Raw genomic sequence first — 25,404 nt, forward strand, 5'->3', positions numbered from 1 at the left:
ACGAGGGATATGACTCCTGGGGATGAATCTGGACCCAGCACCGTGGGATTGAGAACATCTTCTTGACCAAAAGGGGGATGCACAATGAAACAAAATAAAGTTTCAGTGGCTGAGAGATTCCAGATGGAGTTGAGAGGTCACTCTGGTGGACATTCTTATGCACTATATAGATAACACTTTTTAGGTTTTAATGCATTGGAATAGCTAGAAGTAAATAACTGAAAGTTTCAGGCTGCAACCCAGTAGCCTTGAGTCTTGAAGACGATTGTATAACAATGTAGCTTACAAGGGGTGACAGTGTGATTATGAAAGCCTTGTGGATCTCACTCCCTTTATCCAGTGTATGGATGTATGAGTAGAAAAATGGGGGCAAAAAACTAAATGAAAAATAGGGTGGGAGGGGGATGATTCAGGTGTTCTTCTTTACTATTATTTTTTATTCTTATTTTCACTTTTTCTGGTACAAGGAAAATGTTCAGAAGATGGATTGGGTTGATGGATGCACAACTATATGATGGTACTGTGGAAAATTGTGCACTTTGGATGATTGTGTGGTATGTGAATATATCTCAATAAAATTGAATTAAAAAAGAAAAAAATCCCTACTCAATTAAAAAAAAATCTGACTAAGGACAGGAAGGTGTGTGCTTACGACACTTGGTTCAAGCCTAACCTGAGGTTCATTTACAAGGACATACTCACAAGGATATAGATCTCTTCCCTTTTTCCTCCACACTGAATCAAATATGGTGCCTGTATGCCACTCCCTCATTATTCAGTTCAATTAAAACAACTTTAAAACAAAAACAAACAAATAAAAATAACATTACTGGTAATGGTCACTGTTTGGTGATCTGTGGGGAGGGAGGTGGAAGGGACAAAGACCAAATTTTTTTTTCCTTTCATAATACAACTATGAGTTATCACAAGCAATAGAAGTAATGCCACATTTCTTAAATGCTTTGTCCAAGTCCACACTAGCCCATCAACTCACCTTTCTAGCTTGTGTATCTCTTTGGGTAATGCTATAGTTTTCACAGGTGACTTGTGAAGAACACAAAAACCCATAATGAGACAGCTATCCCTTCTAAAGCAAAAAACAAAAAACAAAAACAAAAACAAAAACCCAAACCTTTTCAGGTGCATTAGGAAGCTTTTGAAACTATTTATCAAAGACTAAATCAGAGTACATTCTAAAAGTTGTTTTTTTTTTAATTGGGTAGGATAGAATAAAAGAATTTGAGTGGATACTGGTAATTCTGTATTTATACAGAGGGTTTTTACTAAATTGTGTAAATAAAAGTAAATTCTCCATAACATAATGACTCATTAAATGCGAGTTATTTCCACATAGAACAAGATAAAACAGCAGGAGTGCAACAATTTTTTTCTGATTCGAGCTGAACATCATGATTTAATTCAACCATGACTTCACAATGGAAAAATACATCTTTTATTTATAATGTTAAGGCTTATATAATGCTATATAATATAGTGTTTTGTGCTGTTGTAGTTTTACTCATATTAAATTCACTTATATATTCTGGAAAAAATAAAATGTTTCAAATACTTAAAAAAAAAAAAAATTGGGCAAGAGTCCTTGAGGGCTAAAGTTCAGCCTTCACATATTGAGGTAATGTCACAGAGAACAGGGACTAGTCATTCTTGCCATTTATTTGGAAGAGTAAGCATGGCTGTCCACCAGTTAGTTTCTCCTTAAGGATTCACCTGGTGTTTTGCTTACACATTCTCCCAGCTCCTTTGGATGGCATAGTTGTCCTTGGGGCCTTTTCAAAGAACCTCTAATGGTGGGAACTCACCCTCTCACTCCAGTTTGTATTGGAGGCTTAAATTCTGTTATAAAGCACCCAATTGCTAGGGCTCCTTTTCACCTCCTGAGGACTGGAGAGATCCCTGACTTGGCATACCTTACTTACTAGAGATTTATTAACCACCTGCTATATGCTTAAATCCAATCCTCAAACAGCCCTCTTACATGGGTATTATTATTTCCATTATTTTTAAGAAGAAATAACCAGAGCTCAAAGATGTTAAGTAGCTTGCCCAGAGTAACAAAGCTAAAAAGTAATGTAGAAAGAATTTGCACGTCTCAATTTTATTTCTTTTTCTCTAAATTTATTTTTTATTGGAGAAGTTGTAGGTTTACATAAAAATCATAAAGAAAATAGAGTTCCCATATAAACCCCCCACACAATTTTCCCTATTATTAATATTTTGCGTTAGTAGTACCTTTGTTACAATTGATGGAACAATATTTTTGTAATTATTATACTATTAACTATAGTCTGTAGTTTACATTAGGGTTTTTTGTGAAAATTTATTCTAGTAATATACGCAACCTAAAATTACCCTTTTAAACTACATTCAAATATATAATTCAGTGGTGTTAATTATATTCACAATGTTGTGCTATCATCACCACCATCCATTACCAAAACTTTTCCATCACTCCAAACAGAAAGTCCAGACCAATTAAGCATTAATTCCTGATTCCCTGCCCTCATGCCAGCCCCTGGTAACCTATACTCTATGAATTTACTTATTTTAATTATTTCATATCAGTGGTATCATACAATATTTGTCCTTTTGTGTCTGGCTTATATCTGTTAACATGATGTCTTTAAGGTTCATTTATATCGCTGCAAGTATCAGAACTTCATTCCTTTTACAGCTGAACAATATTCCACTGTATGTATTTTATCCTTTCATCTGTTGATGGACACAGTGTTGCTTCCATCTTTTGGCAATTGTGAATAATGCCACTATAAGCATCAGTGTGCAAATGTCTATTTGAGTCCTGCCTTCAGTTCTTTTGAGTATATTGCCTAGAAGTGGGATTTCTGGCTCATATGGTAATTCTATACTTAACTTTTGAGGAACCACCGAACTGTTTTCCACAGCAGCTGCACCACTTTTCATTCCCATCAACAATAAACAAGTGTTCCTATTTCTCCACATCCACTCCAACAATTATTTGCCATTTTTAAATAGTCATCATTCTAGTGACTGTGAAATGGTATCTATTTGTGGTTTTGTTTGCTTTTCCCTAATGGTTAATGATGTTGAGCATCTTTTCATGTGTGTATTGTCCATTTGTATAACTTCTTTGGGGAAATGTCATTTGCCCGTTTTCTAATTGGGTTGTTTGTCTTTTTGTTGTTGAGAGGTAGGATTTCTTTATATATTCTGGATATTAGACCCTTATTGAATTGTGGTTTCCAGATATTTTCTCCCATTCTCTAGGCTGTCTTTTTACTTTCATGATGAAGTCCTTTGATGCACAGAAGTTTGTAATTTGATGAAGTACCATTTCTCTGTTTTTTCCTTTGTTGCTAGTGCTTTTGGTGTAAAGTCTTAGAAACCATTGCTTAACACAAGGTCTTGAAGATGTTTCCCTATATTTTCTTCTAGAACTTTTATAGTTTGGGTTCTTGTTGCAGTTTGCTAATGCTGCCCATTATGCAAAATACCAGAAATGGATTGACTTTTATAAAGGGGGTTTGTTTGGTTACAAAGTTACAGTCTTAAGGCCATAAAAGTTTCCAAGCTTCGGCATCAACAAGTATACTTCACTGAAGGAAGGCCAATGGTGTCCAGAAAACATCTGTTAGCTAAGAAGGCATGTGACTGGTGTCTGCTGATCCCAGGTTATGTTCCAGCTCTTCTGTCAGCTCCTGGGCATTCTTCAAAGCATCCTTCTTGGCTGTAGTACCTCCTTCTGTCTGTGAACACTTTTATAGGACTCCAGTGATTCAATTAAGGCCCACTCTGAATAAGTGGGGTAACACATCCATGGAAATTATCCAATCAAAGGTCTTGTCTACAGTTGATTGAGTCACATCTCCATGGAAACACTCAATCAAGAGGTTCCAACCTAATCAGCACTAATATGTCTGCTCCCACAAGAGTGCACCAAAGAACATGGCATTTTGGGGGGACATAATACATCCAAACCAGCACAGTTCTTATATTTAGGTCTTTAATCAGTTTTGGGTTGTGAGGTAAGGGCCCGCCTACATTCTTTTGCATATGGGAATTCAGTTGTCTGAGCACCATTTGTTGAAAAGACTATTCTTTTCCTATTGAGCAGACTTAGCACCCTCACCAAAAACCAATTGGCCATAGATGTGGGGGTTTATTTCTGAACTCCCATTCTGATGTCTGTCCTTGTGTTAGTACCATGCTGTTCTGGGTACTGTAGCTTTGTAATGAGTTTTAAAATTGGAAAGTGTGAGTCCTCCAGCTTTGTTCTCCTTTTCCAAGATGGTTTTGGCTCTTTGGGACCCCTTAGCCATCCATACAAATTTTGATGACTGACTTTTCCATTTCTGCAAAGAAGGCTATTGGAATTTTGATTGGGGATTGTTGAAACTGTAAATCATTTTGGGTAGAATTGAAACCTTAACAACATTTAGTCTCCCAGTCCATGAACCAGGAATGTGCTTCCATTTATTTAGATCTTTGATTTCTTTTAGCAATCTTTTCTAGTTTTCCATGTACAAGTCCTTTACATCCTTAGTTAAATTTATGCCAAGATATTTGATGCATTTCATTGCTATTACAAACGGAATTTTTTTCTTGATTTCCTCTTCAGATTGTTCATTTTTAGTGTATGGAAACACTACTAATTTTTTTGTGTTATCCTTGTACCCCACCACTTTGCTGAATTCATTGATCATCAAAGTGACTTTGCTGTGGATTTTTCAGGATTTTCGATGTAAAATCATATCATCTGCAAATAGGGAAAATTTTACTTCTTTCTTCCCATTTTGGATGCCATTTCTTTCTTTTTCTTTCTTTCTTTTTTTTCCTATTTGCTCTGGCTGGAACTTCCAGTACAATGTTGACTAACAGTGGTGACAGTGGGCACCTTTGTCTTGTTCCTGACTTTAGAGAGAAAGTTTCAGTCTTTCTCCATTGAGCATGATGTTAGTTGTGGGTTTTTTTCATATATACCCTTTATCATGTTGAAGAAGTTGCCTTTTATTCCCAGTTTTCTCAGTGTTTTCATCAAGAATGGGTGCTGGGTTTTGTTAAATGCCTTTTCTACAGCAATTGAAATGATCATGTGGGATTTTTCCTTTGTTCTATTAATGTGGTATATTAAATTGATTTTCTTGTAATGAACCATTCTTGCATACCAGGGATAAATCCCACTTATTCCTAGTGTATAATTCATTTTCCTAGTATTTTGTTAAGGACTTTTGCATCTATATTCATAAGGGATATGGTCTGTAATCTTCTTTTCTTGTTATATCTTTATCTGGCTTTGTATTAGGGTGATCCTGCCCTCATAGAATTAATTAGGGAATGTTCCCTCCTCTTCAGTTTTTTGCAAGAGTTTGAGCAGGACTGGTGTTAATTCTTCTTGGAATGTTGTAAAATTCATCAGTGAAGCTATCTGGTCTTGGATTTTTTTGGTTGTTGTTGTTGAGAGGTTTTCAGTTATTGATTCAATCTCCTTACTTGCTATTAGTCTTCCATGTCTTCTTAAGTAAGTGTAGGTACTTTGTGTTTCTAGGAATTTATCCATTTCATCTAAGTTATCTAATTTGTTTGTGTACAGTTATTCATAGTACCCTCTTATAATCCTTTTTATTTCTGTAGGGTCAGTAGTAATGTCCCTCTTTTCTTCCTTATTTTTATAACTTTCATCCTCTCTTTTTTCCCTCTTTGTCAGTCAGCTAAAGGTTTGTCAATTTTATTGATCTTTTCAAAGAACCAACTTTTGGTTTCATTGATTCTGTCTTTTCTTTTTTTCTTCTTCTCTATTTCATTCATCTTTGCTCTAAATCTTTGCTATTTCTTTTCTTCTGCTGGTTTTGAGTTTAGTTTGCTCTTCTTTTCCTAGATCCTCCAATTGTGAGGTTAGGTTTCCGATTTGAGATTTTTATTCTTTTTAATGTAAACATTTAGAACTATAAATTTCCCTCTTAGCAATGCCTTTGCTGCATCCCCTAAGTTTTGGTATACTGTATTTTCATTTTCATTTGCCTCAAGATATTTCCTAATTTCCCTTGTGATTTCTTCTTTGACCCATTGGTTTTTTGAGTGCACTGTTTAATTTCTACATATTTGTGAATTTTCCAGTTCTCCCTCTGATATTGATTTCTCGCTTCATTCCATTATGGTTGGAGAGTATATATTGTATGATATTGATATTTTTGAATTTATTGCAACTTGGTTTATGACCCAATAAATGGCCTATCCTGTACACTAGATAAGAATGTATATTCTGCTGGTGTTGGGTAAAGTGTTCTATATATATCTGTTAAGTCTAGTTGGTTTATAGAATACATATCTTATATTTCCTTGTTGATCTTCTGTCTATATGTTCTGTCTTTCTGGGACAGGGCCAGGGACCCACAGTGGCAGCCCAGGCTGGCTCCACACTAGCTGGGAAGCAGTTGGGGATGGCCCAGCAAGGGTGCCAGGAGCTTTTACCATTTTTAAAGCTGCAATTTCTTGATTGCCAAGTTATTGCAACCTTTGAATTACTTTCTTTTGAAGATTATGGCTCTGCCTGTTTTTGCTAGTGGTTTAAAGATTCTATGGGGAAACAGCACCCTAGAGGATCTTACGACATCATCTTGGTTGATCAGAAGCCCCTCAGTTATTTTGTTAAATAAAAGTGCATGTTATGTTCCATGCCTCAGCTGTGGTAGGTGATGATAATGCAGAATGAGGGGGTAGTTGTGGGTGAAGCAGACAGTTAAATAAGTAATTAGAAATGAAATTGTTGCTATGAAGAGAGACACAGAGGACAGTGGGAGTATCTGACAGGGAACCTATAGTTTGAGGCTTCTCTGAGGAATTACATTGAGATACGAAGAGTGAGGAGGATTAAACTAGGCAAAAGGATGGTTGGGGGGGTGTGGTCATTGGCTGGGATAGATGGTGTCCTAGGCAGATGGAACAGCACATACAAAAACCTGTGGCTGAAAAGAACATGTATGTCTTCAAGGAATTGCAAAAAAGTAATTGTGGTTGGAATTTAAAGACCAGGAGGGACTGATGTGAGAGGAAGCAGAAGAGGGAGGAAAGGGACCAAGTCCTGTAGGACCTGGTAGGCTTTGTTAGGGGTATGGACTTTATCCTAATCTCAATAAGAACTCATGGAAGGACTTTAAACAGAAAAGTGATTTAATTACATTTGAATATGTACGTGTTGTTGACTTACCTGATCATGCTGACTACTTGTGGAGAACAGAGTGGGATGAGAAACAACAAAGGAAACAGAAGACTAATTAGGAGGATATTACAATAGTCCGGGTAGGAAATAACAGCAGTTTGAACTAGGGTGTGGTGGAGGAGAGAATTGATTCCAGAGATATTTATGAGGTAGACCTATTGATTGAATGTTTTGGAATGCTTTTAGTTGCAAGTAGAGGGAATTTATCAGCTTATGTAACAGCGACATGTTTCAGACATATCTCCATGAAGTATCTAGGGAGCAGGTTTCTTTTTGAGTCTATTTTACCTTTTGCTATATGTGCTTTATCACAAGGAGACTTCTGTCATGCTCCCAAGGTGGTTGACAGCATCTCCAAGATTGCATGCTTCTTCTTTTAAGCGCTGTTTGAAAGAGACACTATCTTTGTTTCAGCATTTCCAGCAAAGGTCTCAAGTCTTACTCTGATTAGACCGGCTTAAATCTCATGACCATTCCTGAATGCATCATTGTGTCCAAGAATATGGGATGCTCTGATTGACTTAGCTTAGCAATGAGCTCTGCTTCTAGAGCTGTGGGGAAAGCTTTCTTAAAACTGTGTGGTTCCCTAAGTGGAAACAGATACCTTTGAGAAGGGAGGAGGAATCCATGCTAGGAAGGCAGCCAATAAAGATCTTCTCTGTTAATGGATTGGTTGTCAGGGTTTAGGGAGAAGAAGGTCAAGGATGACACTCTTCTGGTGGTAATCACTAATTGAAGTGAAGAACATGGGAAGATAAGTGCTGTGTTTACAGGGCCTGAGAGGCAACCTAGTGGAGGTGTAAGACAGGTAGTTGGATGTACCAATCTGAAGCTCAGAACAGAGGTCATGACTGAAGACAGAGATTTACGTATGTGTCATTGACTTACCTGATCCCAAAACCTGTGCTCTTAATTAGAAGGCAAATTTTATATTGTTCTTAAAGATTGACCAGCACAAAGATATGATTGCCGTCATGACGCTATGAAGAAATTCCAAGGTTATAGTCTCATATGGACTGAAGTCTGGTCAACTGTCACAATAGCTCTCAGTGTTAAGGAACATTTACTTATGCAATGGCTATGAATATCCCACTTTTAATATATATTCATTTAATGCTCACAAATATTACCTTCCCCATTTTATAGATGAGAAAACTGAAACATAGAAAGGTAACATGTAAGGTCACAGAACTAATAAGAGTAGCACTGGGATTTGAACCAGAGTGGTCTGACTCCAAAGTCTGCATTCTTAATACCTGTACATACTATTCTGCTCTCAGCTATTAGAAATAGAAGGGGAATGGATAAGACAGTTGCTCAGTTAACAGCTGCCTTTAAACACAAAGCCAAATACTCACTCTGGTTAATTCTTAGTTCCTACTGAGATGCTGGTCTTTCAGGTCTGAATTGCCTTTGAGTGGGCACAGCCCTAGAGGTGAACGTTCCTGTTTCAGTGATCATCCCGGACCCCAGCATGGCAAGCTTGGGAAAGGAGACTTCATAATCAGAGACATGAAACAGCTGAGCAAACCAGATGGTACAGGTGACCATGAATGAGTTTTATGATGGTGGGTTCTGAGCCTCTGGAACCTTCTCTTGCTCCATTCTTGCTAAATCCTCATCCTTCCTCAACCACTTTTGATAGCATGACAGAGCTGGGAAAGGCTTAAGTGCAGGTGTATGGTTCTCTGACTTTTTCCTTAAGCAAAATAGAAATGATAGTTCTTTCCTATCATTTTGTATTATCTATGTCTCTTCCTTCCCACCATTAGTATGGATAATTAAGAGCTAAGGATAAATCCTTTTTCTGTTAAAATACCTTTTTTCCACTGAGGCTTAATATCCATAGCTTTCCCCTCCTCAATAAATGATTTAAACATACAGGGAAAAAAGAAAACCACACAGTGTATTAAATAAACAAACCTCTGAAATACACACATTATTTAGAGAGATTTTTTTTTTAAATTCAGACATTGATCATAATGGTCAAAATAATCCTTGGCAGTTTCTCTAAGCTTTCTCATTATCATTCAATATGTTCAACAGAATTGTTAAATTTAAAATAATATGGTGCACCTGGTTGAGATGACGGAGAGCGATTTGGCTTCCTGTCTCTTCGTTAAGGATGAATTCAGCCCAAGGGTGTACTGTGAACTTGGCAAATAGCATTATAATAGAGAATATTGCCTACTGGGTAGCGGGAATTGATGATTAAATTTAAGTGTGTCCTGTCCACATAAAACAAATAATGCTTTTTTTTTTTTTAACTTTTAGTGTGAACATTCATCACTGGTGCTGAAGATGCACAGTTGCTAATTATTGTGTTTTTAAGTTGTAATATACTGTAAATTTTGTATAATACTACTGTGACCTTATACAGAATAGAAAAGATGACAGGAGGCCTATGATTATTATATGGAGAAGAAATGCCTATAATTATCTACTATTTTTAGGACCAGCATGCATGGCCTCTTAATTTACATAAGCTTTAGACATTCACACATTTTCTGTCTTTGCTTGTGGATGATAAATTTTGCTCAAATGAAATCGGAAGGCATACTGCTAGATGAGGAGTTAGCCAACTGGGAGCTTGATTACAATGAACAACGCAAGCCTTGGTGCCAGCTAAAAAAAGGAGCATTTATTTGGATAGGATTTGTTTAAGGCAAGATTCAAAACATTACAAAAAAAAATCTACAATACCATATTACTATATTGGGGCCTGATAATGTGTGATTATTTTTTAGAGAATTGGTTAAATTGTCTTGTGGAAAAGTATTAACCTAACAAAGAAAAAACCTCTAGGATATTTATCACATGGAGGGTGATTATGACAGCATGTTCTTATTAGAGATGAATATTTTGTGCTCATTAAGGTTACCCCCTTGAGTGCTCAAGGATGCAAAGTGTGTTGCAGGGGAGGTACAGTTCCATTGTCCTGTGAGTACTTGCTGTTGGCTGGGAGGTTTCATCCCAAATTAAAGGGCCTCTATAAAGGACCCAGTCCTGCAGGACCTGCCTCAGAGCCACTGAGGAAATGAAAGAGACTGGGAGGTTTTCAAGCCAAACACTCCAGTGATAGATCTCAAGAACTGAGTGTTATCAAGAACCCCCCGGTCTCCTACTGTGGAAGGTGAGAAAGGTATGGATGGCCTTGTTCCCTGAGAAGTCTACAGGTGAGCTTCACTTGAAGAAAATTCAATATACAAGATTTTAAACTCAAACTACAGGCCAACTCAAGCTCAAGCTCCCTGCTTAATAAACGGATCTTTAACCTTAAAAATAATTAAAAGTGACTTCCCAAAAAGTAGCAAGTTTTTCTGGACCACATAATATGACTTTTTTTGTTTACTTTATTTATTTTTTGGAAAATGACTATTACTTTCATTGGTTTGCTGGAAACTACAAGCATATAATTGCAATTGAAAAGGTTGCACACAACTGTTAAAAAATATCCTAAGGAAGATACAGCTTCCCCATCATTGCCTCCTTGCACCTCCCCCACCAGTATGGCAGAAAAACAAGCTAAACTTTTGGATTGGTTGGTTGGGGTTCTCCCCATACCCCTCCCCATCCAGCCAGTTTTTTAGCGAGACTACTTCTATAGCAAGAGATTGTCCCTCATCAACTATTGGTTATCTAGGGTATTACTAGTAGTAATTGCTGGTCCTTTTTGATAAGATACCTTGTATTTTTGTAGATTATAGAAATCTTCAGGGGTTTTCAGTGGGATGCTGGAGTCTAGAGATCAGTTTAGTGAATAGGCTCCTTTCACACACTGAGACATGTGTGTAGTTGTTTTCCTTGGGGGATAAATCCCAACCCTCTTCAAACTTTGTCATCATTTGTCCCTTTCAAATGGCAATGATTACTTTTCTGCTTTTATAACTGTCTTATCCCCTCTGTTAAATGTAAGCAACTTGAGGGCAAGGTTGATGTCTGATTCTTATTATTCTTTTAATCCTTCATACCCAACACAGTGCTTGACAGAGTAAGAGTTCAATAAATATATGTCGATGGAAAGAATGAATAAATGAATGATGAAGCCTTGGGAAAAGTGTTGTTAGTACTGTGTTGCTGGGGTGATAATTGGCAGTATGGTCTGCTAGAAAGTACTGGGACTCAGTTAGATCTGGGTTTGAATGAGAAGTCGTCTATTTTTTTTTTTTGTCTTTGGGCAAATTGCTCCCAGTTTCTGGTCTAAAAGTAACACCTGCCCTACCGCTCTCACAAGGCTATTGTCAGAATCAGTGATCCAGTAGGGAGCTTGGCTGCTAAACCTAGATCAGTGGCGGGTACCCACTGTTTATCTGCTCTGAGCCTCAGTTAACTTATCTGTAAAACGAGAATAACAATACCTGCCTCTCAGAGTGATGGTAAGAGTTACTGTATGTTACCTAAACCTTCAATAAAAGGTTGGTGTTATTTTCATGTGAAAGTGATTTGGTAAGCTAGAAATGCCATGTAAATTTATTATTATTATAAGCAGTATTTTTTCATGACCTGTATATTCTGTCTTTCAAGTTGTCTTCTGCTTCAAAGTGCTTTACAAGTGATTAAAAAGATGAAAACTGTTGGTTTAGTGCTCACCAACTGAGGATCCTCGTCACTGTCAGGAAGCCAGTCTGGCTTGACTTGCTTTCTCTGGCCCTGGCACTAGCTGAAGTGCTGGCTAGACCAAAGACCCTGGATGAAAGATGTCCTGGCAGTGGGAACATTAACACTCACTCTTGAGCCAGGAGGTAGGTGTTAATGTCTCTAGCTGGATTCCTAGCAGTGGAGCTATTTAACGCCTTCCTAGGATACAGGAACCAGACACCCTCTCTTTAAACCTAAATTGGCAGATGAAAAGGAGAGTGTTTCCAGTTGAGCAGCTGAAAAAGTGTAGAAAGCTCTGTGCCACAAAGACAGAAGCTACTGTCAGAGGACAAACCCCAAATTGAAAAGTGGTCTTCTTAATTGGGTTGCCTGAAGAGCAACTCTGGTGACACTTTCTCCACTAAATCCCACCCACTATGGGCCAGTGGGGATGTTGGGAAAGTAGGGGCTCTTGGACAGGGTAAAGGTGTGCAAGTTTCAGGACAGGTTCTAAATCCCTGTCTGGATGCAGTCTGAAATACAGTAGTGCAACCAGTGTGGTTGCCTGAGTGATTCTGTTCACAGGAGGACCAAGAGTTCCTTCTGGGGGGGGGGGGGGAGTTGGGGGGCAGGGGGCGGCGAGGTTTACGTGTGGGTAACCCAGAGGACCCAGTCCCTCAGGAGAAAGAACAGGCAATAAAGAGCTTTAGCCAAGTAAGTTGCACCTTGAAGCTGAGCCCAACCAACTTGGGGTAAATTTGGAGGATATCATGTATTATTTAGCAATCAAGTGCATGTTGAAAGTCAGCCACTCCATGATTTAACAAAACTCCTCTTTTGTCAGGGCTTGACTTAGAGCAGTGCTGTTTTGACTTAGCATGAGCTTGAAATGTGCTTGTGCTTGTTTCCTTTCCAAAGCGGAGGCCCATTTACACAACAAGCAAAAAGACAAGGTAAACAACTTCTGTTTAGACTTTCCAAGGCCTGTTTCTCTGGATGACATCTCAAGAACTCTATGATACCACCTTACCCGGGAGTTAACTCAAACACGGGGGATCCTTTCAACATCCAAAAAGGGTCACTTCTTTGAAATGTGACGACTCCCTAGAACGACTTTCTCATTTAAATTACATGGATATCAGAGGAGCCCAGGCCAGGAGGTGAGGCAGAGCAAACTTGCACTCTTTGACTACAAAAACAAATGCCTGTTTTTGATGAGCCTGCACTGGCTGCCTTTGTAGGCTTAGAATGATGTTTTCTCTCCCTTTTTTGCCTACGAGGAATGTTGTAAGTAGGCATAAACAAATGCCTTCATTATTTATCCTAGTCTTGTTGCACTAAATCATTCTACATGGGAAATATGCTGTTTTGTTTGGCTGGCAATTGCTTAAACTAATGGGCTATGAGAGTCTTTCTTGGGGTTGCATCTTGGGATTATTCTAGTACAAAGGAACACCCATTAGACTAAAAATTCTTACAAAAACTGTAGCCATGAAACTGAGTAAAAGCCCCTCCATTGCCCTGACTTCTGGCACCTTGTAGCCAGGTTCCATTGAGGTTGTGAAGGGCAATTACTTCTCCCTGGGGACTGTGGTTAAGGGTGTCACAGAACCCTAGATGAATGTCTGTCTTGGAAACCAGGCTAGTGGGGAGTCTTCACTCTATGTTTTCTTTGGAGTGACCATCCCTAATATAGAAGAAATGATAAACAATAGCAGGCTTTCCAAACGAAAACTCTGGTAGGGTTTTGTGCCTTGCTGAGCAGTCATTGAGCATTCTGTCTCCTCATCCCTTTCATGAAACTCCCAGAGACTAGGCTAGAGATCCAGGTGGGATGGACATCTGGCATCTCATCTGTCCTTAAGGCTTAGCCTTGACAGAGTGGCTCTGCACCTTGAAATCTTGCTTTCTCAATGTCTGTTCTATCCAAAGCTAGAAACTCTGCTCTAGCCAGAGAACCCTATTGAAAGTCCCCCAAATAATCTTTGTCCTTTCTCACCATCTTCCCAGCTCATAGAGTCCTCTCTCCTTCTCTCAACTACTGAATCCTATACATTTTTCACAATTCAGCATCAATTCTACCTCCTCTGGAAGAACTTCCTAGTTCTGTCTGTCTAGAAATGTTTTCTCCAGCCTCTGAACTCCCCTGCATTTGCACCAATCATCTGGCTCTTAGCATTGGCTACCCAGTGGTGTCAGATAGAGCACATGGTTTTATATGTGTGTATTAATCTCTAGTGCGCAAATTCTTTCAAGGCAAGAACCTTGCCTTATGATTCATGGCATCTTCCTTTGACTTGCTTTGATTTAATTCAAGGAGTATATCAAAGTATCAAAACCTGGATTAAAATTTCATAGGTAAGTGACCACAAGGCTTCCATGCTGGAAGATGTGTCCTGCATCACTCAATGTCACAGTCATTGCAGGCTTCAGAGCCACCTCCTTATCTTCAAGATGCTGGACCCCTAGGAGTTATTATTTCTGCCTTGATGGTGAAGATCTCAGGCTCTTCAGTATTTGCCTAGGGGTAATAACCTTAGTCTAGAAAACCTTATGTGACTTATTACCAAAGGGGCGGTCCTCTCTAAACTCAACCTGAGGAGAGTGAAGATGAGACCATTTCTAAGACTAATGATCAGAGAGCCTTTTCCTGGGGTGGCAAGCTCTCAGTTCTGGCCTCTCTCTTGTTCCTCAGAGCTCTAGTAAAATGATTCTCAACTGGGAGAGTGTCCAAATTTGATGGTGGGTGTGGGAGAGGGCATTGCAAGAGCTCCCCAGTTGATTCTATGGTCCCCTTCCCCACTCAGCCCCAACCACAGCCACACTGAGAACCTCTGTCTGAGTCGTTAAACCTATAAGATAAGGGAGAAATCTCAACTAGGTATATTCTATTGGGGAAATCAGATTTTTTTTGAACGTATCTTAATTATACAAATATTTCAGGTGAAAGGTACTTTGTCCTCCCCCCAAATTATTTGAACCATGAGCTCTATCTGATCATTTTGTTTTAATAGTTCCAATTTTACAGTGTTCAGATCTACCCTGTTCTATACACCATGTTTCTTTGTCCCTCCTTGTGAGTCCAAATAATCATATAGGATTTTGTATTTATATTGTGCACACAGATAGATACATGAATAACACATTAATTGAATTATTCTGAAAACAAAAATATTTTGCCGGGCTATAGAAACATGTACTAAATATCTAAATCTACAAACTGCTGACAAACAGCACCTTTCCTAACAAAAGAGAGCAGTTTAATAACAGTGTTAGAAAGCTGGCAATATGTTTGTTAAACTCTTTAATTAGGGAAGGGCTTTCTCAGAGGCCTCTGAAGGCAAAAGGTGTAAATGGAGAAACTGTCCCAGCCTGCATGCTCTGTGGTGGCTGTGTTCCGAGCACAGATGGGCTGGTGAGGAAACTGTGAATGGACAAATGATAACAGACTACTCTGTAATTCCAACATCAGCTCATTAGCAACCTGTCAGAGATTTTACTATGTATACTGGTGAAAATGCAGAACTCACATGAATGCTACACAATCGTGCACGTGTCTAACTGAAAAGGCCATTATAAATGGATTGTCATAATGGGCATTAATAAAATGATAATGTCACAGGAAGCACAGGCATTTGATGCTTTGTGGTCTTGTTGGTAAACGACGATTTTGTGTGCTTTTAGATCATCACAGGAAGCTGAGATAACAATGGTTTCATGATGGAAATCATTAATGCATAAACAGCCAAGTGAAAACATGAAGAACCTGAAACCATACCAGTTTCCAAAGAATTAACAATGACATTTCTCTTTTCTTAAAAAGACTCTGTGTCAGCAACTTTAAACTCTCTTGGATCGCAAACCTGGTCTACCAATGATTTTTAACTTGCTAATGGGTGGTTCAAATAGTCGCCATTGAAAATGGTTTTATTGAGGTTGGGTGTACATAGCTGGTTAAAGTTGATGAATAATCAAAGTTTGATCTCTGAAGGGAGAAAGAGAATGAACATTTATGGAGCACCTATTATATGCCAAATACTTTATATTCGTAATCTTATTTAATTTTCACAAAAACCCAATGAAATATTTCCCCCATTTTACAGGTGTAAAAGTAACTGAGCTCCAGAAAAATTACATGACTTCATGAAGTGGTAAGTGGAGAAGAGTCCATTTGAACTCAGTGCTTTATGACTCCAAAGCTAATCATTTTACCATTGTATTATACTGCCATTCAAGCTGTCTATCATGCACACTGGGGCACAGTCCTTTAGGATACTTATTACCTTCCCGTGGACAGGCATGAGGGCCCCAGAAACTCAGCTGGGCTCAACTTAGATGAAGCCATCCAATTTTTATGGGCACAAATGAACCTGACTTATTTAAATTATATACTTTAAAATTTTCTTTTTGTGGAGTATGTCTGTACTTCAGTTTTGAGAAATGTCTGAATGTGACACAAAGCTAAAAAACAGACCAAATCAATTAAAACTTTTAGACATTAGGATGGTAGTTACCCTTGGATAATACAGTGATGCAGTGGGGCACCAGGGTACTTCTGAGATTGAAGCATTGTTCCATTTCTGGTCCAGATGCTGCTTATGAATGTGTTCACTTTGTAAAAATTTATTGAGTTTGTAGACTTATAATATGAGCATTTTCTTATATGTATATCATACTTCAATAATATACATGCCCCAAAATGGAAGTAAAATTTGTTTTCCTTATATGATTCAAATTGGATGCTTACTTGATCAGTTTCCATGTCATGTGGCCTTGGGCAAATTTCTTCCTTATCTGAAGCTTATAGTTGGGATTCTTGGATTTCTACTTCTTCTTCTGGAGTTTGGAGATTCTATAAGCAAGAGAATATGTGTCTGCCTTTGTGTGCATGGGTGAGTGTGTATTTGCTCACTCAAGCACACTTACAGCGCAATGATGAAGAAACACCTGTACTCTTTCTTACTATGGTGTCTCAAACCCCTGGAACACCAGAGGTGGAAACAGAATGTCAGTCAAATGCAAATTTTATATAAGTAGAGCTTGGAGATGGAACTGCCTTATTTGGTGACCCCTTGTTGGCAGTAATCTCCTTGTGGAAATGGCAGTGGTAGGCACCGCTCCCAACTCAGGAACCAACTTTTCCAGCCAAAGTATTGAATCCACTTTCACCTTTCATGTTCTCTCCATCCTTCCTCAACTGTCTTCATCACCAGGTTCCCATAGAAGAGCCAAAGGGTGGCTTGAGGAGGATTTATGCATCCCACAGATATCTGAAGGGCTGATTCTGGTGGCTCTTGAATAACAGAGTCACCCTGTTCATCCATGACTCAAACATACTTCCTACCTCAGAGAATATAACTGCAAATGAGGTAGATTGTTGGAATGCTGGACTGTATACGTTTGCCAAAATGATAATTTCATGTGTGGAACTATCCTAAGAAAGTCATCAGAGAAATTTGCAAAGATGTGTATTTTTCACAGTATGGTTTGAGGACTACCAGTATCAATATCACATAGAGTGCTTGTTAAAAGGCAGTAACCTGTGCCTTATGCCTTTCTTATTGAAGCAGGATCTCTAGGTTTGGGACCCATGAATACATATTTTTAAAATATCCCATATGGTTATTAGTCATATTGAAATCTGAGAGTCATTGATCTACAGGGATATTCTTTTTTTTTTTCTTTAAATTCAGTTTTGTTGAAATATATTCATGTACCATACAATCATCCATGGTATACAATCAACTGTTCACAATATGATCATATAGTTATGCATTCATCACCACAATCTATTTCTGAACATTTTCCTTACATCAGAAAGAATCAGAATAAGAATAAAAAATAAAAGTAAAAAAAGAACACCCGAACCATACCCCCCATCCCACCCTATTTGTCATTTAGTTTTTATCCCCATTTTTCTACTCATCCATCCATATACTAGATAAAGGGAGTGTGATCCACAAGGTTTTCACAATCACACTGTCACCCCTTGTAATCTACATTTTTATATAATCATCTTCAGGAGTCCAGACTACTGGGCTGGAGTTTGGTAGTTTCAGGTATTTACTTCTAGCTATTCCAATACATTAAAACCTAAGAGGTGTTATCTATATAGTGCATAAGAATGTCCACCAGAGTGACCTCTCGACTCCATTTGAAATCTCTCAGCCACTGAAACTATTTCGTCTCATTTTGCATCCCCCTTTTGGTCAAGAAGATATTCTCAATCCCACGATGCCGGGTCCAGATTCATCCCCGGGAGTCATATCCTGCGTTTCCAGGGAGATTTACACCCCTGGGAGTCAGGTCCCACGTAGAGGGGAGGGCAGCGAGTTCACCTGCCGAGGTAGCTCAGTTGGAGAGAGAGAGGGCCACATCTGAGCAACAAAGAGGTACTCAGGGGGAGACTCTTAGGCACAATTATATGCAAGTTTAGCCTCTCCTTTGCAGTAACGAACTTCATAAGGGCAAGTCTACAGGGATGTTCTTGCAATGTTCTTTTTAACTTTTTAAAAATTCAGTTTAATTGAGATATATTCATGAGCCATACAGTCATCCACAGTGTACAATCATGCATTCACAGTACCATCATGTAGTTGTGCATTCATCACCACAATCAATTTTTGAACATTTTCAATACTCAAAAAAAAATAATAAAAATAAAAGTAAAAAGGAACACCCCAAATATCCCATACGCCCCCATTATTCATTTAATTTTTTCCCCATTTTTCTACTCATCTGTCCATACACTGAATAAAGGGAGTGTGAGCCACAAAGTTTTCAAAATCACACAGTCACACCGAGTAAGTTATATAGTTATACAATTGTCTTCAAGAATTGAGGCTAATTGCAATTTTTTTTTAAAGAGGAACAAAAGGGGGGAAGTTTAACTGTACATCCAAAGGGGATTAGCTACCATAATGGTGACACGATAATATAATACACTGTTCTCCAGCTTTAAATATGTGACGTGGTCCATATTTACTGATGTGAAAAAATATTCACAATATGTTGCCGAACGACAAAAAGCAGGTGATACCACAGGGTGTATTATCTAAAATTTTTGTTTCTAAAATATGCATGTGAGTGTCACCAAAATACCAACAGTGCTTGTCTCTGGATGATATCCTTATTTTAATTACTTTTCCCTGCATTTTCTGATATTTTTCTGCAATAAACATGCATTACTTTTATATTCCAATAATTTAATAAAGCAATTCCAAAAAACAAGAAACAGGAAAATATTTGACATTTGATTTCCTGGACAGGCACTTGAAATGTACCAGTCCCGTCAAATTTGTGGATAGTTAATTCAGAAGATAGCAATGATTCTCTGATGCTCATAAGATGTGGAATATCTAGAAGACATCTATCTGTTAGTCCATCAGATTAGCCAATATTGCCACTGGGGTAGAATCTTTTGAACACAACATTGGCTTTATGGCTGATGTTTTATATCAGAAAGATTTTTACTCCCTAGAACTTGTGCCATTTGGGGGAAATAGGAGTGGCAAGGAGGGCTGACAAGTGCATTCTCTGATTTGGGGGAGTGAATCTGGTGCTTAAAAAATTAGTGTCAGCAATGGAAAAGAATAGAGAAGAAAGACAAAGGGTCATCAAATTATAGTTGTATCATGTTTTTTATGCTTTTCTTTTAAACCTCTTGCAACTAAAAGTGTTTTTATTTTTCCGTCTTCTTCAGCTTATAATGAAAGAGATGGAAAATACTGGGATTCTGCCTCTCAGACCACAATCTTGAAAGTGCGTTTTTCTTAATCCAATTCCATTATAAATGTTGTCAGGATGTACCATAATTGGTTGTGGTAAATGACACTGGAACCACATTGCTACTCACTTTGGAAATGATATGAGCTCAGTGTGCTACTAATCAAATGTATTTTTACATTAAAACTATTATAGGCAGAATGCCTCTATGGGATTCTTTTCTACTAATAGTTTTCCATGGTTTGTGCTGAAAGGGTTCTGTCAATCAAGTCTGAAAATCAGCTTATCGCCCTGACTTGGGTTAATAAAATGCAGCTGCCAGGATCTCAGCTCAGAGACCACATTCCCTGGTTCCAACATTATCAAGCCCTACTAAAAATGCCTCATTATAACTGATACTCACTGATAATACACCTTTTTTTTTTTTAAATGCAAAGTGCCTCCAGAAAGAATATTTGCCTTACACAAAGCCTGCCAGAAGAGAGAGTCCTTATCAAAGGTGGATAGCTAAGAGGAGGTAGGATAGGCTAAATGTATTTTTACAAGTACCCTGGAGACAGACTTGGTGCAGATTCTGACTTTCTTGGGTGGTTTGGAGTCAGGATAAGGCACCAAAAATCAATACAGAAATAGGGATTCACCCAGATTATATGGTTGTGAAATGGGCTCTGATAGCACTGTCACCAATTAACGTGAAGATGAGAATTTCAATTGAAAAGACTTATTTTACCAAGGAAAACAAGATGTCACAATGCAGAAAGCCTGTGACAACTGACTTGCCAGCGAGAAGAGAAAAAAGCCTCTTGAATAACTGAGTCACTGCCTGGCGGTGTAGTCTCCTTATCACCGTCTCTCTGTTTTTCTAGTTCTGTAGCCCATTGATTCTGATTCTCCTCCAATAGAAATATTTTTCTTCTGATTTCATGGACAAAGGCATTCACATAAAAACAAGCCATGCTGAAAGGACATTAGGGAGGTCAAAGTGCTGGAGGGAAGTGTGGTGGCTTTCAAACTAATTCCACTTTATAGAAAGTTTCTGTGGACTGACACTGAGGAAAGGAAAAAATGGAATAGACAGAGCTGAGGGTAGGGGGACGGGAATCCTCAACCAGCGAATTCTTAGCATGGTGGAATATCATTAAGGTGTGCAATGAAGCAGGAAACTGAGGAAGGAACTTTATTAATTATACTTCAGTGTTGTTTATTTGCATCTCCATTCAGAGGCAACTAGGGTGATTTCACAAGAAAGGAAAAGAAAACAGTTTTTCATAGGTAGTACAGCTGTTGTTAGGAAAGTTTTCACTGGACATTCTGGGAATAGCCTTCTTAGCTATTTGGTCTTAGCTTCCTAGCTTAGACCAAAATGGCTCATGTGATATTAATAAGAGGGGACACTCGACTCCATTCCATGGTCAAGTGGAATAGAAAAAGCACATGCAAATTTGTCATTTGTTTTATAATGTTGGCCTATGTTTCCTCCAGATGTGTTTCTGTTCAGATTGTACATTCTAGCACATATTCTCCTGTGCAGGTGAAGAGGGAAGTCTCCTGTACTGTCTAATGAGATTATGACTGATGTTTATTGAGGACTTGTTATGTGCTAGGCCCTGTACTGAGCCCTTTATGAACATTATTTCCACCTAATCCCCACACAACCCTGCCAAACTGGTAATATCCATTTTATTCCCAATTTACAGCTGGGGAAATTTCAAGAGGAAGGTAGAGTAACTTGCTGAAAGTCATCCAGATGATAAGCAGGATGCAGATGACCTGGTCCCCTACAAAGCTCTGCTCCTCCACTGCTACACTTTATATATTCTGAATTAATAATGCTCCACCCTTGAGCTCCTCCCAAAATGAGTTCTTAGTATCCTGTAATTGGTAGATCCTACAACTGGCTTTTCTAGGAGAGGGAGCTCCGTCCTATCACTGGTATAAACCGTAGGATCCTCTTGAAGTCTATCCTTATCCCTGGATCCAGACCCACTTTGTGCCTCTGCTTTACCCAAGCAGCCATGAGAAATTGTTTCCACTGAAGAGGAGGCATCCTTCTAAGGGAAGAGTACTAGTTTCAAGGTCAAAGAGATCTGGCTTTCAATCTTGGCTTTCATACTTGCTAGCTGTGTGACCTAGGCCAGACAGCCTAGGCCTCTCTGAACTTCAACTGCCCAGCACTGTATTTAACATGGAAAGAGCTAAAAAGTTATTAGAGACATATGAGCTCTTGATTGTGCTCAGACTTTATGCTGACTCTAGGGAAAAGTGACTCTAGGGAAAACACATACAATGAGTGTGTTTAGGAGAAAGTGATAGCAGAGTTGGTAACAAGTAGGCAATAGTGACTCCACCCACCTCTCCCAAATGGACATCACCAATTGATCATAGCACCATTTTGTGATGAGCCTGGAATCAGTATCAGAATTCTTCTCAAGGGTTCCAAGAAGTTCACTGGAGGTGGCACTTAGGGTAAAATCTGTTTATTATCCCAAGCATAGATATATAAAAATGTAACTGTACGTGGAGAGGAGTGAAATGAGAAGGTAAAGGATCTAAAGAAGAAAGAAAGGAGTGAAACACAAATTTAAACATTGCTTCTTCTCATTTTGTTTTTTAACAATTTTAAAAATAATCCCTTTCACATTAATAAAAAGTAGGTTTCATTGTAGGAGTAACAGCGTCAGTTGGAAATTAACTTTCATGACTATTTAACATACATTATCACTTAAAAGCCTTAAAACACTAGGTGAGGTAGGATATGTAGTCCCTTGATACAGCTGAGGACATTGAGCCTCAGAAAAGTTGAGCAATTTATCCAATATTACACAGCTATTGAGTGGGATTTAGAAACTGTACCATATAAGTATACTTCCATAAGCTTTCCTATTTCCACAACACCATCCTAGGACCATGTGTTTTACTTTCTTGGGCTGCTTAAGCAAATACCATGCAGTGGGTTGGCTTAACCAATGAGAATTTATTAGCTCACAGTTTTGAGGCTGGGAAAAAGTCCAAATGAAGGAGTCATCAAGGTGATGCTTTCTTCCCAAAGACTGGTGTTCCAGGACTGGCTGATGGTGCTCCTTTGTCCTGGCTCCTCTGTCACATTACAATGCACATGGTGGCCTCTTCTGGCCTCTCTCTTCTCTTTGCTGGTACCACTGACCTTCAGCTTCTTGTTTCCTGTGGCTTTTCTCTCCCTTTGTTTGAATTTCATTCTGCATATAAAGAACTCTAGTATAGGATTAAGACCACTCCTGATTGAGCTGGCAATACACCTTAACTGAAGTAACCTCATCCAAAGGTCCTGCTTACAAAGGAATGGATTACATTTAAGAACATGTTTTTCTAGGGTCCATACAGCTCCAAATCACCATACCATGCAACACTGAGTTCTAGTCCTGTTGCAGTTACTTTGAGGCTCCCAGCAGCTGGGTCCACTGATCTCTCTACCTGCTATGCTTCATAGAGCAATATGGGAATAAGACAGGGGTCCTACTTTCCTGCAAAGCAGGAAAATTAATACTAGAAAAAAGACAATGCAAATCTAGGCAAGTCCACTTAAAATGGGTTTCCCTGTTGTTTGCTAATGCTTCCGGAATGCAAAACACCAGAAATGGATTGGCTTTTATAAAAGGGGGTTTATTTGGTTACATAGTTACAGTCTTCAGGCCATAAAGTGTCCAAGGTAACACATTAACAATTAGGTACCTTTACTGGGATGGCCAATGGTGTCCAGAAAACCTCTGTTAGCTGGGAAGGCACATGTCCGGCGTCTGCTCCAAGTTCTGATTTCAAAATGGCTTTCTCCCAGGACGTTCCTCTCTAGGCTTCAGCTCCTCAAAAATGTCACTCTTAGTTGCTCTTGGGGCACTTGTCCTCTTGGCTTCTCTGGAGCAAAAGTCTGCTTTCAAAGGCCATCTCCAAAATGTCTCTGTAAGCTGAAGTTCCTCTCTCAGTTCCAGTGTGTTCTTCAAAGTGTCCCTTTTGGCTGTAGCTCCTCTTTAAAATGTCACTCACAGCTGCACTGAGTTCCTTCTGTTTGTCATCTCATTTATATGGCTCCAATGATTTAATTTAGACCCACCCTGAATGGGTGAGGTAACACCTCCATGGAAATTATCCAATCAGAGTCATCACCCACAGTTGGGTGGGGCACATATCCATGGAAACAGTCAAAGAATTACAATCTAATCAACACTGATAAGTCTGCCCACACAAGATTGCATCAAAGATAATGGCTTTTTGGGGGACATAATACATTCGAACCAGCACATTCCACCCCCTGGACCCCAAAATGACATGATCTTTCCATATACAGAATACATTCATCCCACCACAATATCACAAAAACTTAAATCATTTCAGTAACAATAGTTAAGTACAAGATCCCATTAAATCAGTTACAGTTGTGGTCTGTCCAAAAGCAAAATTCCCCTCTGACTGTGGACCTGTAAACTTAGAACAAGTTATGTGTTTCTAATATTCAAAGGAGGGACATTCATAGGATAAACATTCCCATTGCCATAAGGAGAAACTGAAAGGAAAACAGGGTTCACCAGACCAAAACAGTTCCTAAAACCTGCAGGACAAATTCCATGAGATTTCAAAGTCTGAGAGTCATTTACAGAATGATGTGGCATCCTTGGGGCTTGAGAGAGCAGGAGTCTAACCCTTCCTAAGGGCCTTTTTGGCTGCCCTTTCCTCTCCAAAAGCTAGGGTGAGTTCTCTAACATGTCCACACATTGGGGAGACCACCTTCTTGGCCCCACCCTCCTCAAACATCAGGGCAGCACCCAGATTCCCTTCCATCTCCAGGGCACATGCTCAACCACTTCAGAACAGTGGGGTGGCAGCCAGGCTCTCCCCAATTCCCTGGGAATGTACTCCACTCTTTTTGGGGCCTGGGGTGGCAAAACTCTTCTGGAGCATCGAGGCAGAAGGCCCACCCTTGACCTCTGGGGCAAACTCACCCTTTCCATGCATGTGGGCCTCTCCGCTCTTCCAGCCCAAGGCCTCTTGACTCCAGACCTCAACCTCCACGGCTCTGTCTTTGAAGAAATTTTTCCTTCAATTTGTTCCTTGTCTGTCTCCTCCAGTGCTGACCAGCAGCAGCTGCTCTGTCTGAAAAGAGCTTGCAAAAATTCTGTTGGCTTTGCATGATGCACACAGGGGTCAAAGCCGTCAGATAATAGGACTTTCCACAAATCCTTTCTGCTTAACTCCTTCTCCAATCTTGGCTTATACTGAAATGGCAGCTGAGTTCCATGTTTGGTTACATCCTCACATTGGGCTGTAGCTCCTGGGGTTTCACCCCCTGAGCCCAGAGTTTTTCAGCCATCAATTTCTGGTTTCTTTGAAACCAAGAATTCATTTCTCAGCTTATCTCGGTCCTCTCGCATTTTACTATAAGCTGCAAGTAAAAACCACGCTGCTTCTATATTTTGCATGGAGATCTCATCAGCTAAATATTCCAGGTCATTGCTTTCAAGTTCTGCCTTCCATCCAACACCAGGACTCAATTTTGCCAAATTCTCTGTCACTTTAAAACAAGGGTCGCTTTCCTTCCAGTTTGCAACAACACATTCATCATTTCTGCTCAAGGCCTCATCAGAAGTATCTTTAGAGTCCATATTTCCACAAACGGTCTCTTCAAAGCAGATTAGGTCTTTTCTATCAAGCTTCTCACAATTCTTCCAGAATATTCCCCTTATCCATTTAAAAAGCCTTTCCAACATGTTTGGTATTTGCAAACTCGGCAGCACCCCACTTCTGGTACCAAAATCTGTTCTAGTTTGCAAATGCTGCCAGAATACAAAACACCAGAAATGGATTCACTTTTATAAAAGGGGGCTTATTTGATTACATGGTTACAGTCTTAAGGCCATAGA

The sequence above is a fragment of the Choloepus didactylus genome, chromosome 2, assembly GCF_015220235.1.
Source record: "Choloepus didactylus isolate mChoDid1 chromosome 2, mChoDid1.pri, whole genome shotgun sequence".
NCBI classification, from domain to species: domain Eukaryota; kingdom Metazoa; phylum Chordata; class Mammalia; order Pilosa; family Megalonychidae; genus Choloepus; species Choloepus didactylus.